Source organism: Lissotriton vulgaris, chromosome 3_1 (genome assembly GCF_964263255.1).
Source record: "Lissotriton vulgaris chromosome 3_1, aLisVul1.2, whole genome shotgun sequence".
Taxonomy (NCBI): Eukaryota; Metazoa; Chordata; class Amphibia; order Caudata; family Salamandridae; genus Lissotriton; species Lissotriton vulgaris.
Window position 1 is genome coordinate 1,928,846,203 of NC_141689.1, and position 13,013 is coordinate 1,928,859,215.

Genomic DNA, 13,013 nt, shown 5'->3' on the forward strand with positions numbered 1-13,013 from the left:
TCAACAAACCCGCTACATCATGGAACAAATACCTAACGTTCTGCCTCAAATTGCTCGAAGCGGGGGACATATGGTCTTCTTCTCTGCCCAACGAAACGAAAGGAAATCTCTTAATCAAGCAAGCGAAAAATCCTTTCAAACCAATCGGACACACAACTGGTACTTAAGCTTTCTCACAGTACCTGGGCCGCCAAATTATACGCTCCGAAAACCCTCCCATCCTATCTTGCATCAGCAATGAAACCGTATATTAAACACCAGCTAATGAGATTTCGATTTGGCCTAATCCCGCTGAAAGCATACAAGTTTGGGCAAGGATATAAGACAGGATCCTCCTCCCAATGTCGGTTTTGCAAACGGGGAGAGGAAAACCTAATTCACATTTTGTGCATTTGCCATCAATTGCGGCCACAAAGAATATTCTGGCTGAGACCAATTTGGCTCCTTCTAGGTATTAGGACATGCCAAGAAGCACTTGAGGAATGCATGAGGGGGGATTCTCCTCAAATGGCGACCCGCTTTGTCAAATTTATTACCGAAATTAATTCCATGACTTTTCCCTCTGTGCAAGCCTGAATCTAATTCCCTGCAAGCAATCGATTTTTGACTTTTCTTGTCTTTTTACTTTTCCTTCCCACCCATTCACTGTTTTAGTTTTTAACAGTCTCGAATGTTTTTACTACCGTCTCTTTGTATTCTTGCATATTGCAATGATTTTAAATGATTGTGCAATAAAAACTTTACTTACCTATGCCTTCAGTAACAGCTGGAAATGCTACCTCTTTAACCAGCAAGAAAGGCTTTAGCCCCTGCAGACGGCAGCCCTGACCATTGAGGGTAGTAAGTGCCTGATAGAGCATAGGTCTATGGTGTACTTGGGACATCTTGTGGGCAGGGCTAAGGTACAGCCCCTCCATGCCAAATAGGGACCATTCTGACCTGTGAGCCCCCAACACTCAAACTGAGGTGAGGGCCTTCCTAAGACTCACAGAATATTACAGGAAGTTTGCTAAGGGGTATGGCACCCTTGTTGCCCTCTTGACTGAGCTGACTTCCAAGAAGCAGCCAAGGAAGGTGATCTGGAAAGAGGCTTGACAGAAAGCCTTCAACTCCCTCAAACAGGTCATTTGCACAGCCCCTCCTCCCAAGGCTCCTGACTCTTTCCAAGGAAACATTATAGTACAAATAGAATCCTCAGAGCATGATATAGGGTCAATCTTTTCATAACTCAATGATGAGGGCCCAGACCAACCTGTAGATTTCATATTTAGGAGGTTACTTTCCAGGGACCGGAGGTGAGTGCTATTGAATGAGAAGCCTTTGCTGTGGTCTGGGCACTGAAGAAGCTGATACCATACTTTTTTGGGACTCACTTTTGGGTTCATATAGAACTACAGGCCCCTCAGTTGGCTAATGTAAATGCAAAAACAGACTATAAAGATGTTCTTAGGAAGTTTCATAAAGAGATTATATTAGCAAAACAAATACATTTTGAGACTAAAATTGAGACACCCAACTCCTTTTTTTACCGGGGGAAGGGCAGGCTGTCCCAGGTGAGAACATTTTTAACTGTCTTGCTGCAACAATCAGCTGTCTATCCAATAACCAACTTAAATGTAAAGCTGGGCAGACCGAGCTCCTCTGTTTTTAGCTAGGAGCCCGAGATACCGTGGGAGACTTTCTGGTCTTAGGATGCCCCCGCTATTTCAAAGTCGGGTGGTAAAAAAACCTAGATTTCAAATTTGATGGGCAACTGTTATTTTGTTACCAAGTTAACTCGGTGGCGGGCACTGGTTTTGCCCTCCTTCGAGAACTTAGGAAAGTTGTCCATCTCTTATCTTTTAAGGCTAGACAACAAGTGACGAAGCCTTGATAATCTCAACGCATGACTACGTGACAGGTTGTATATATGATTGCCCAAATAGCTGATCGATAGACTGCAGTTAGTCCAGAATGCAGCTGAACATACCATCTTTGGACTCCCACACAATTCCAACATCACTTGCCTTCTTCAAAGCCTTCATTGGCTCCTGGTCAGTAAGAGGATCACTTTTAAAGTACTGGTCATTACCCAGAAAGAACTACAGGAAACTGGCCCGGGCTATCCACAAGACAGAATTAGGCTCTACATTCTCCATGGAAACCTCCACTCTGAAAATATTTGTTCAGCTATAGTTCCTTATATTATAAAAGACAAGGGCAGGGGGTGGAGCTCCCTCCTCCCTTCTCTCTGGAGCAAGCTTCCACTGACTCGCAGGTGCATTAAGGCGACACCTTTGTTCTGGAAAAAAATAAAACCTCCTTTTTCTTCTGCCCCTAGTTCTGTCTTTCTTTCCTCTTGCTGACGGTCCCTCTGCAGTAGCACCAGGATACTCTTCAGAGTAACTGTTGCACTTTAAAAATCTCATACATAGACACATAGACATCGGGATGAGAATCTAAATTAGTTGAGGTAGTCCATCTCCCTACAGGGAATGGATTTTACTATGGAACACAGACCTGGTTCAGACCATTTCTATGCTGATAGTCTATCCATGTTCTTCCGCCTTAGTGATGAGAACTCCAAGGAGGCTGGGTAGGTCTTCCCACTTTCAGCTGGGGAGGCATGTGCTTGACCTGTCAGTCTTAGGGTGGTCTTGCCTCAAATGTTTTGCCCACATAGCCTAACTTTGCAAGACCCTCCTGTGGTGAGAATGCTCCCAGAATCGTATATGTGAAGAGCCTTTTCAGACTTGATGATCCAAGCTTATTGTGCGATCAATTTTTGATGGATATGGGTTTTGATGACCCTGGGATTCTACACCTTGCTCTCTCCCCTAAACATGTTTTAATCGACATGTGCCTAATTGGCATACTTCATTTACTAATAAGTCTCTGATAAAGCCCAGTACTTGTAACATAAATACCAATGGGCCTGCAGAACTTATTGTGCCACCCACCTAATTAGCCCTCCTAAACATGTCCCAAGCCTGCCATTGCAGCCTGAATGCAGTTTCACACTGCCATGTCCACTTGGCATTTAAAACCCCCTTGTCATTCTTAAAACTCCCCATTTATTACATATGTCAGCCCTAACATAGGCCCTAGGTAGCCCACAGGGCAGGGTGCTGTGCAATCAAAAAGGCTTCAATGTGCTTTTATGTTTTACATGTCTTGGTCGTGAAAAACTCCCAAATTCATTGTTCATGTTTGTGAGGCTTACCCCTCCCATACGATAGCATTTATGCTTCCTTATCATATTTAATCAACTGCAATTCCTAATAGGGAGCAGGTAGATATGTCATGTTTAGTACGTATAACATTGCAATGATAAACCTTCTTTAATGGTAAAGTTGGATTTTTCATTGGAATTTGTAAATGCCACTTTTAGAAAGTTGAGAACAACATAGTACCTCGGATGGAGGTTCTATGTTCATATCATTTTAAAGTGTGATCTAGCCTTGGCTGAGATAAAGACCCACCCCCTGAAGTTTTAAAGTCTTTTAGAAAGTTGGCATTTTTCTGTCCTCAGCCCTTTGTGCCTGCAGCCTGTCTTAGGTCACATGACTGGGTGCAGCTGAGAGTTTGACTCCCAGGAAGTCACATAATTCTTAGATTAGGTGTGCCTAAATAGGCCATATGCTGGCAGAATTGTGGTGTGGAGCTTAGCGCAGTGCCACTTGAGAAATTAATAGTTGGTGGTCTGCCTTCATACACAATGGGCCTAACTACACCTTTCCACAAGAATTTCCCCACCTTCCAAGAGAAAGTAACCAGGGTATAAAAAAGGGACCTTCACCCCACCTCGTCAGTACACTTCTGGCCTGAGGATACTCTGCCAGGAAGGACAACTGCTGTGCTGCTACGAGTACTGCCACTCTGCTGTTCTGCTACCCTGAAGGAGCTGCTGTCCTCTTGTACTGGCCTGCTGCCCTCTTGCTAGGGGATCATAAACTGGACCTGCAACCCATCTTGAACCCAGGACCTCAGAGGGACTCAAGGCTATTCTGCAAGACTCCTAATCGAAGCCTCAGGGACATAAAAGGCCCCACAACAGCTCCTGGATGCATCTGCAGCAGGTTCCTGACCCCCAAGTGATGCCCCTGAAATGAAATGACAGAATTTGATATAGCGCAAAACAGCTTCTACAGCTAGGGTGCCCTGGCGCTAAAATGAACATAGGTAGTTTGATGGACATTGTGACAGAATACAAAGGAAGACTAATTCATGATAAGGCAAGTTTCAGGGTGCTTTCTGAACTTTGCCAAGTCAGCCGAGGTTCTCAGTTAGGTGGGTAGGCTGTTCCATGTTGTGCACTCAGAGATCCAAAGGATCTTCCCCCTATGCACTCTAGGCGTATTTTGGGGATGTGCATAAAATCTGCAGTAGAGGATCTTAAGGTCCTAGTTGGAATGTACACACTTCTTCAGGTACATAACGCCTAGGCCATGGAGTGCTTTAAAACATATCACCATGGCTTTAAATGTAATTCTTTCTTTTATAAAGAGCCAGTGCAGAGATTTGAGAATGGGGGTCATATGAGATCTAGGCTTTATTTTGAGGATGTCTCTGGCCGCTGCGTTCTGCACCATTTGTAGATGCTGAATGAGATAGTCAGGTAGGCCAAGGTACAGGCTGTTAGCACAGTCCAATTTTGATTTAACTAAAGCCTAAACCACAATCTTCCTAGTGTCCATGACAACAAGGGAAGACATTTTTTTAGCCTTCAGAGTATGCTGAAGCAGGAGTGTCGGAGGGACGGTCGGAAGCAGAAGCGAGAAGGCTGTATAGGATCAATACTGTAGCGTTTATTGATGTTATTAAGCACAGCTTAGTGATGATAACGTTTTCAAGGTCAGAATGAACACAATAGTAATAGTAAGATAAACCTGTTTCAGCACATGGTTGTGGAGTAGGGAGCTCTCTCTAGCGTCCAGATCTGAGGTTGATGTTCCGGGATATCCAAAGGAGCTTCTGGTGCTTCTGGGGAATTCAGGTTCGGTCCTGGAGTTCACTCCAAAAGAAAATAAGAAAAAGCAGCGTTCAGTAATGATGCCCTACACGAGGCTGCTAACTATCACCATATCACATACAAAATTGGTCAAAAGGGTGAGGGCTAAGGGAAAAATAAGAAGGAGGATGATACTCAAATTAGGTGTTGATCTATCGGTTTCTGATCCCTAGTGTAGTTGCTCATAGTGCCCGCTCGGTAACTCCTTGACTGAGGTGGTTTAGTTTTAGGGGCAAGGCATGTGAGGTAGGGAAAAATTGGAGGATTTAACAAGTGAACAACCATCACCGAAGCAGCTCTCCCCGTGTGCCCCACTCCCCGTATACACCACTCCCTGCGATGCCCTTACGTCCCGTCATGTGCCGCTAGATGCCACAAATCTCTTGAGTTGTGGCGGCTCATGCGTGTCCTCCGGGATCCATCAATCCTCCGTCCAGGTGTCAGGAGCCTCTGGATCCTCTTCTTCAGCGTCTTCCGGTCTGGTCACAGCAGCGATCTCTGGCAGTGTTTCGTCTATCCTGTCTTCCTGTTTTGGGTACTTCCTACTAGCTGACACACAGGATGTGTTCGTCTCCTCGCCTTGCCTAACTGGCTTGACCTTTCTCAGGCGTTGCTGATTGATTTGATTGGTTATTCGTCCCTCCTCCCTCGGGATGCTTTGTTTCTTTGGTCTCATAAGGGTCTGGCGGCTTCCTGTGTCAACTAGCGCATCCCTGGGTTTCCTGTTAAGAACTTCTTGTCGGTGAAAGGATGGGGTTCGCCTTCTAGGGAACATTATAGAGCCCGGGTGTATCCAGCCTCCAGAGGTTCCTCTTTTTGTGGGCATATATGTGATATATGGCCAAATGCCCCACAATGGAAGCATTGTGGACCCAAAGTAACAGTTGGTCTGTGAACCGGTGGCAAAGTGCAAGGCATTATAGTCACAGTTTCTGGTTTGCGGGGGTAGTGGGTTGGTCGGGGGGCCTCACAAGGTGGTTGCTTGGCTGTTTCCAGGTCCCCACTTCTTTGCCTTTTTGTAGTTCTTGGACTCTGAAATATGCTGCTGAGACTGCCACAGCTTTGTCCAAAGACAGGTCATTATGCTGGCGGACCCATCTCTGAATAGGAGGGTGAAAAGAGGTGAGAAATTGTTTGAGGTACATTTCTCCAATATAGCTTCTTTGGGGGCAGTTATGGGTTTCAGCCAGCGATCGGCTGTGTCCTTTATATGGTAGCAATGTGCTCTGGGATTTTCTTGAGGCTCTTCTCGTATGTGACGGAGATGGATTCTATAAGTTTCTTCATCAATGCCCGTACGTTCCAGGATACACCTTTTGATGTCCCGATAGGGAGTAGTTCTGAGGGGATTGGCGGCCTGGTAGACTGCTTGGAGGTCCCAATGAGAAGGGAACCGAGATACTGCCCCACTTGTCCTCCGGCCACTGGGCAGCCCTTGCCATTCTCTCATAATTGGAGAGAAAGAAGTCTGGGTCTTCTCCCTGTACATACTTCTGTACCACTACCGAAGGAGAGGACGTATAACCCCAGGGCTGTCCAAGCACTTCTGCTAGCTTCCCCATGGTGGTCTTTTGGTTTTAGCCTTGTCCTGTGAGGGTCTTATGTAGAGCTTCCCTTCCGGTTCCTGCTGTCCCTAAGAAACAAACCATAATTTTCTCAAGTTGATCCTGTCCCTCTGCCATCTTTTTTACTACGGCCTCCATTTCCTCCGATCCCACTCATGACAACAACTATAGGAGGGACAGTCGGAAGCAGAAGCAAGGAGGCCATATAGGATCCATACTGTAGCATTTACTGATGTATAAAGCGCAGCTCAGTAATGATAAAGGTTTCAAGGGCAGTATGAACACAATTGTAGTAGTAAGATAAGCCTGTTTCAGTACAGGGTTGTGGAGTAGGGTGCTCTCTTAAGTGTCCTGATCTGAGGTGATGTTCTGGGATATCTAAAGGAGCTTCTAGTGCTTCTGGGGAATTCAGGTTGGGTTCCGGAGTTCTCTCCAAAAGAAAGTGAGAAAAAGCAGCGTTCAGTAATGATGCCCTACACAAGCCTGCTAACTATCACCATTCCACTTGCAAAATTGATCAAAAGGCTGAGGGCTGAGGGAAAAATTAGAAGGAGGAGATACTCAAATTAGGTGTGGATCATTGAGTTTCTGATCCCTTATGTAGTTGCTCGTAGCGTCCGCTCGGTAACTCACTTGACTGAGGTGGGGCACTTTTAGGGGCAAGGCATGTGAGGTAGGGAAAAATCAGAGGTTTTAACAAGTGAGCAACCACCACTGAAGCAGCTCTCCCCGTGTGCACCACTCCCCGTATATCCCGCTCACGTGATGCCCCTACATCCCGTAACGTACCGCTAGATGCCACAACTCTCCTGAGTTGTGGCGGCTCGTGCGTTTCCTCCGGGATCCACCAATCCTTTGTCCATGTGTCAGGTGCCTCCAGATCCTCTCCTTCGGCGTCTTCCGGTCTGGTCACAGCGGCGATCTCTGGCAGTGTTTCGGCCTCTCTGGCGTCTATCCAGTCTTCTTGTTTGGGATACTTCCTACCAGCTGACACACAGGATGTGTTGTCTCCTCGCCATTTCTGCCTGGCTTGACCTTTCTCGGGCATTGCTGATTGGTTGGATTGGGTATCCGGCCCGCCTCCCTTGGGACGCTTTGTTTCCGGGTCATTCGCTTTGCTCTGTGGGACGAGGGTGAAGTCTTTCAATATTTCCGGATTTTTAGATGCCTCGTCGTTTTCATTAAGGTAGGGCACCCACTCAGGTGTTACTGGGGTTCAGGTGGTGGTAGTGGGTCCGCACCCGGGGTCTTTCTCACAAGGAGTCAATCACTGTATTAATCTGGGGGCACAAGGAAAGGGTGCTGTCAATGACAACGCCCACGTTTTTAATCTTTTCTTGGGACAACTGAGGGGGAGACAGCTCCGTGGGCCACCAAGCGCTCCAATTACATACTGCCGGTTGGCCAAAAAAGATAATCTCAGATTTGTCCAGATTGCTTTTTGTTTGATTCATTTTAAGCCAAAATGGTGGGGCTTAGAATGGAGCCCTGTGGTACTCCCACGCTCAGATTTGGCATGGGAGATTAGAAGGGGGCTGTCCATATTACCTGCAATCTGTCTCTCAGAAATGACTTCATCCAGTCCAAGGCGGTCCTGCCCACGTCTATGTTCCTCAACCTGTCGAGAAGTCTCTCATTCGGAACGGTATTGAAAGCCGCCGAGTGGTCGAGTAGCACAAGAACTGCCCTGCCACCCTGATCAAGTTTATCCTTAATGAATTTAGTAACTCCCAAAAAGCCTGTTTCTGTACTATAGTTAAGTTTTAAACCCGATTGGGAGCTGTGCAACAGGTGTTTCTTTTCAATGTACTCTGAAAGTGCTTTCTTTGCATGCTTCTCTAGTACCTTTGAGATGATTGGACGGACCGAGATGGGCCTATAGTTGGTTGGATCAGTCTGATCTGCTGTAGTTTTTTTAAAGAGAGGTAGAATTTTTGCCTGCTTCCAGATCCTCATGATTATGCTGGTAAAAAACGATAAGTTTGACACCTTATTAACTATAGGGTTAATATTAGGAGCTAAAGGTGTTACTAGTTTGACAGGGCAAGCATCTGTGGGGGAACCTGATTTAGGGCTAAGGAGAGAATTGAATGATTCTGGGGTTGATAGAGGAGCATGTCCTCTATTGATTCTTTGTCAAAGTACTGTTGAATGAGAGCAATCTTCTTATGGAGGGATTTTGCTTCTTGCTCGGGCCACTCAGCTGAAAACGGGGCCTCCTTCTTGGTTGCCCTAGGGGAGATGAAAGATTTCACTATCTAAAACATGTTTTATCCTTATTATGGGCCATTTAAACTTTATTTTGTAAGAAGTTCTTCTTGGCCTCTCTCACTTGTTTATAATGAACCTTCAAGGCTGATTTGTAAGTCTTCCTGTCTTCAGGAGAGCAGTGTTTCCGCAATTTCCTTTTGAGACCTCTACAAATGTTTTTACTGGTTCTAAAGATGTTCATTAAACCACGGAGCAGAAAGATGAATCCTCTTTGAAGGGTAAGAGGTCAGAGGGGCTGCAGTGTCAAATTTGGACCTTAGCCATGATTCCACCCTAAGAGCGACGGACTATGGATTACCAAGGAGTGCCAGGCAAGAGCGCTCAAGAGCCTCTGCCAATAGAGGAACAGACATTTTATGTAATGCTCTGTAGCTATATTCTTGCCTCGTTGTGTTAAATAGGAATTTTAAAACTAATAAGGAAATGGTCAAACCAAGTGTGGGGAGTGGCGGTTAATCAGTAATAACGTGTTACAGAAAACCTGGTCCAGAATGTGACCCTTATTGTGCATGGGAAATTAGATCCAGGGGGCCAAATTGCAGGTACTCATTGTTTCAAATAAAGAGACTGCTAAAGGGTCCTGTGTTTTGTCCGTGTGTATATTAAAATCTCCCAAAAGGAGGAACTGATTGTATCTAGTGGCTGGTGGAGTTATGGAAGCATTAAGGGCCCGATGTAGGTCGGTCGGTAACGGCCGAAAATCGGTATTTTCGGCCGTTACCGATCGGTATACATGATTTGACATGTAGGTGCACTATTTTACCGAATCGGTAACTTTACCGAATCGGTAAAGTTACCGATTCTGTAAAATACAGAATCGGTAACTTTACCGATTCGGTAAAGTTACCGATTCTGTAAAATACAGAATCGGTAACTTTACCGATTCGGTAAAGTTACCGATTCGGTAAAATACCGATTCGGTAATTTTACCGATTCGGAGCCACCCATATGTAGGTGGGACTCTTCAGAGTCCCAGGAGCCTTAACGAATCGGTATTTTACCATCAAATCCTATTTGATGGTAAAATAACGATTCCGGTGTGCATGCACATGTGTGCATGCACACCTATGCCATGTGACAGGCAGACCTGCCCTTAGGGCAGGTATGCCTGCCACATGGCACCCGTGCCTGTTTTGGGGGTGCCAGAGGGTGTCAAAGTGACACCCCCTGCACCCTTGAGAAATTCGGTATTTACCGATTCGGTAAATACCGAATCGGTAATGTCCATTCATTCCTATGGGCTTCAAAGCCCATAGGAATGAATGGGCATTACCGATTCGGTATTTACCGATTCGGTAAATACCGAATTCATCCGATTCGGTATTCCAGCACATCTGGAATACCTACATATCGGACCCATTGATTTACCGATTTTAAATTACCGAATCGGTAAAATTCGGTAATTTAAAATCGGTAAATCAATTTTACCTACATCGGGGCCTAAGTGAAGTAATACAATTATCAAGTGCCCCTGACGGCTTATACAGCAGCATCCCTGCAATACATTGATGAGCGGAGAGCTTGAGAGAAAATCAAGACAACCAGCACATTAGATATTGTCAAGTATCAGAGGGAGACACTCAAACTTTTGTTTAAAAATTATGGCAACGCCGCCTCCCTTTCCGGATTGTTGACATTTTCTGAGAATTGTGTAGCCCAAGGGGATAGCTGAGGCAAGAGTAGGATTTGAAGCCTCAGATAACCATGTCTCAGCATGAAATAAAAGGTCTGGTAGATTGTCTAACAGGAGATAATACATATGCGCCTCCTGCTCCTGTAGCCAAAAAGTATTGAGTAAAATGGTTTTAAAGTGCTTACCTATGTCAGGAAGAGAAGCCCTGGTAGTTTTAAGAGAGGTCTGAGAGGGCTCCTTAGAGAGAGGGCTCCTTAGAGAACTGAGGGAAGGGCCAATTGCACCCTAGGCACTAAAAGCTTTCCTACGTATCAGCCCTTGAACATTCACCTGAGCAAGGTGTTTTTAAATTAAGAAATGTATCCCTATTGTAAAGTGTATTTAGGCTCCTACCTTTAGCTAGAGAGGGAGGATAACCAGTGCCGGTCGCCTCTGGGATGCTGATGGGTGCAGACGAGCTTGGCTTAGGTGCACCTTAAGCACACCAGAAGCACGCCCGCTGCGCGCGCCCGCTGCACATCCGCTCTGTCATCGTTTTTTATGGGCGGTAGATCGCCCAACAATTAGCCTGCGCACTCTGCCCGGAAGTAAGCGCAGCCAAAAGTAAAGCCTGGGCCGAGATTCTGCCCTCCACAGCAAATGGCAAAACAGCTGCTGAGGAACAGAGCACACCGGCAAAACAACAAACAGACGTAATTAAATATTTAAAAGTGCAAGCATTTATCCAAAAGGATTATGATGAGAAAAGGTTAGAGTCTTTAATTTAAAAGTTAAAGTGGCCTCTAGTGCATATCCTGACACAACAGACAGCCCCCGGTGATGAGAGTAGGACAGCAGCAGCAGACCCCACCACTGTCCCCCTCAGGTCCTGGACCCTTGGTGTGACTCAGTGGGATCTTAAATCAAGCTTTTGAGCTCTTTACGACAGCAAACAGGCTCATTTCCACCAGACCCGCGCGCTGCTTGCCCAGAAACTTGATTTGAACCACCGCCAGCCTGTCTCCTTTCATGGGCAAGCATCTATGCCCATTGAAGAACGCCACCGCAAAGCTTCAGCCCACCTCTCTGCAATGCCCATTCTGCTCTTCGTGCCACACTGACCACTGCCAGCGATGCTCTCCTTTGTCCTCGCAACACTCTCCAACGAGAATGGGAGACTTGGGACAAACCTTGACAAGGTAAAACTTCAGCTGAACTAATCTGCGACTGTATCCAACCTGTGCTCCATTGTGGTCCGCCAAAACTTATAGCTTTGACCTGGTCCAGTGTGAGCAGATAGCCGTAGTTGGCACTGTATGCTTTTGAGTGCTATATTGCATTTCTATTCTCAAAAAAATCATTACTCTACTGTTTGGATTTTTGTCATTTTGGTCTTGTTTTATTTATACATTTTCCCTCAATTTTAACCTGGTGTGGCATCTTCTGTGTGGTGGTTGTACTGTTATACTGTTTGAAGTGTTACGTGAAAACATTACACATTGCATTTAAGTTAAGCCTGATCGCTCTGTGTCAAACTATTAGTGGATTGAGCACACGTTAATTTGGGGTATGCTTGTACCTTACCCTGATTAGGATTGTAGTTGCTGTTTGACCAGGGATCACAACCCTGTCAACTAGTGATCCAATTTCTAACATGCGTTATACAAAGCAACATTACATAACATAGCATGGTCTGTATGGCAGCAGTTTGCACCATGTGAGTTCTTCTAACTATAATATATGTAGATTTTATACACAGCCATGAAGGTTCCGCTTGTCCCAGTATGCTTGCTTTGTATTGGCATAGTGCTGGTTAGATTAGATTTTGGTAAGGGCTGTGGTGATACAGTATGTTCTGACATGTTAGTTTTTCTCTCACCTTTCTCCATGAAATAGGGTGGCTTCTGGGAGTGGATCGCTGTCTTCTATTTTGGTACGTATGACAAATTTGAAGGTCTATTGATGGATGCTTATCAAAGAACGTGGCTAGCGTACAGACTGGTAGCATAGGGTGAGGCTTGAACATGTCATACTGTATTGCTGAGTTTCAAATGGCTGTTTTAGCTCATTAGAAGTTTCCAGATCACACTATTTACTATCGAATTAAGACAACCCTCCTGGGCATATTAGCAAATGATATTGTGCTTATGTGTTTCTCATATGAATACGACCTTTAGTGACTTGAATTGGTGTGTATCTCATTTCACGTCTTCTCTCCTGTTACTCTTTCTATCATCTTGAGAGCAAGATGGCCACTGGAGCTTGAGGTGCCTAAGGCAAGCTCCTGGGCATGGGATCTAATTTCTTTGAAATCCCTGATTATGCCTGCCATCCACCTACTCAAATGCTTTCCTCTGGATGGCTGTTACTGACCTGAAGACTTTGCTGGTTTGCGGACATTTTGGCCTCCGTGCTGCTTGCTGACAACGATGCTGATCTGTGGTCTGTTGTGGTGCAGCAATCAGGAGGAAGTTGTACCACTGTTGCACTGCTTCACTTTCAGAGGTGAAGCCCACAGACTTACTTGGGGAGATCTTTGGTCTCCCGGAGGGACTGCCATAATTGCTGTCCTCTG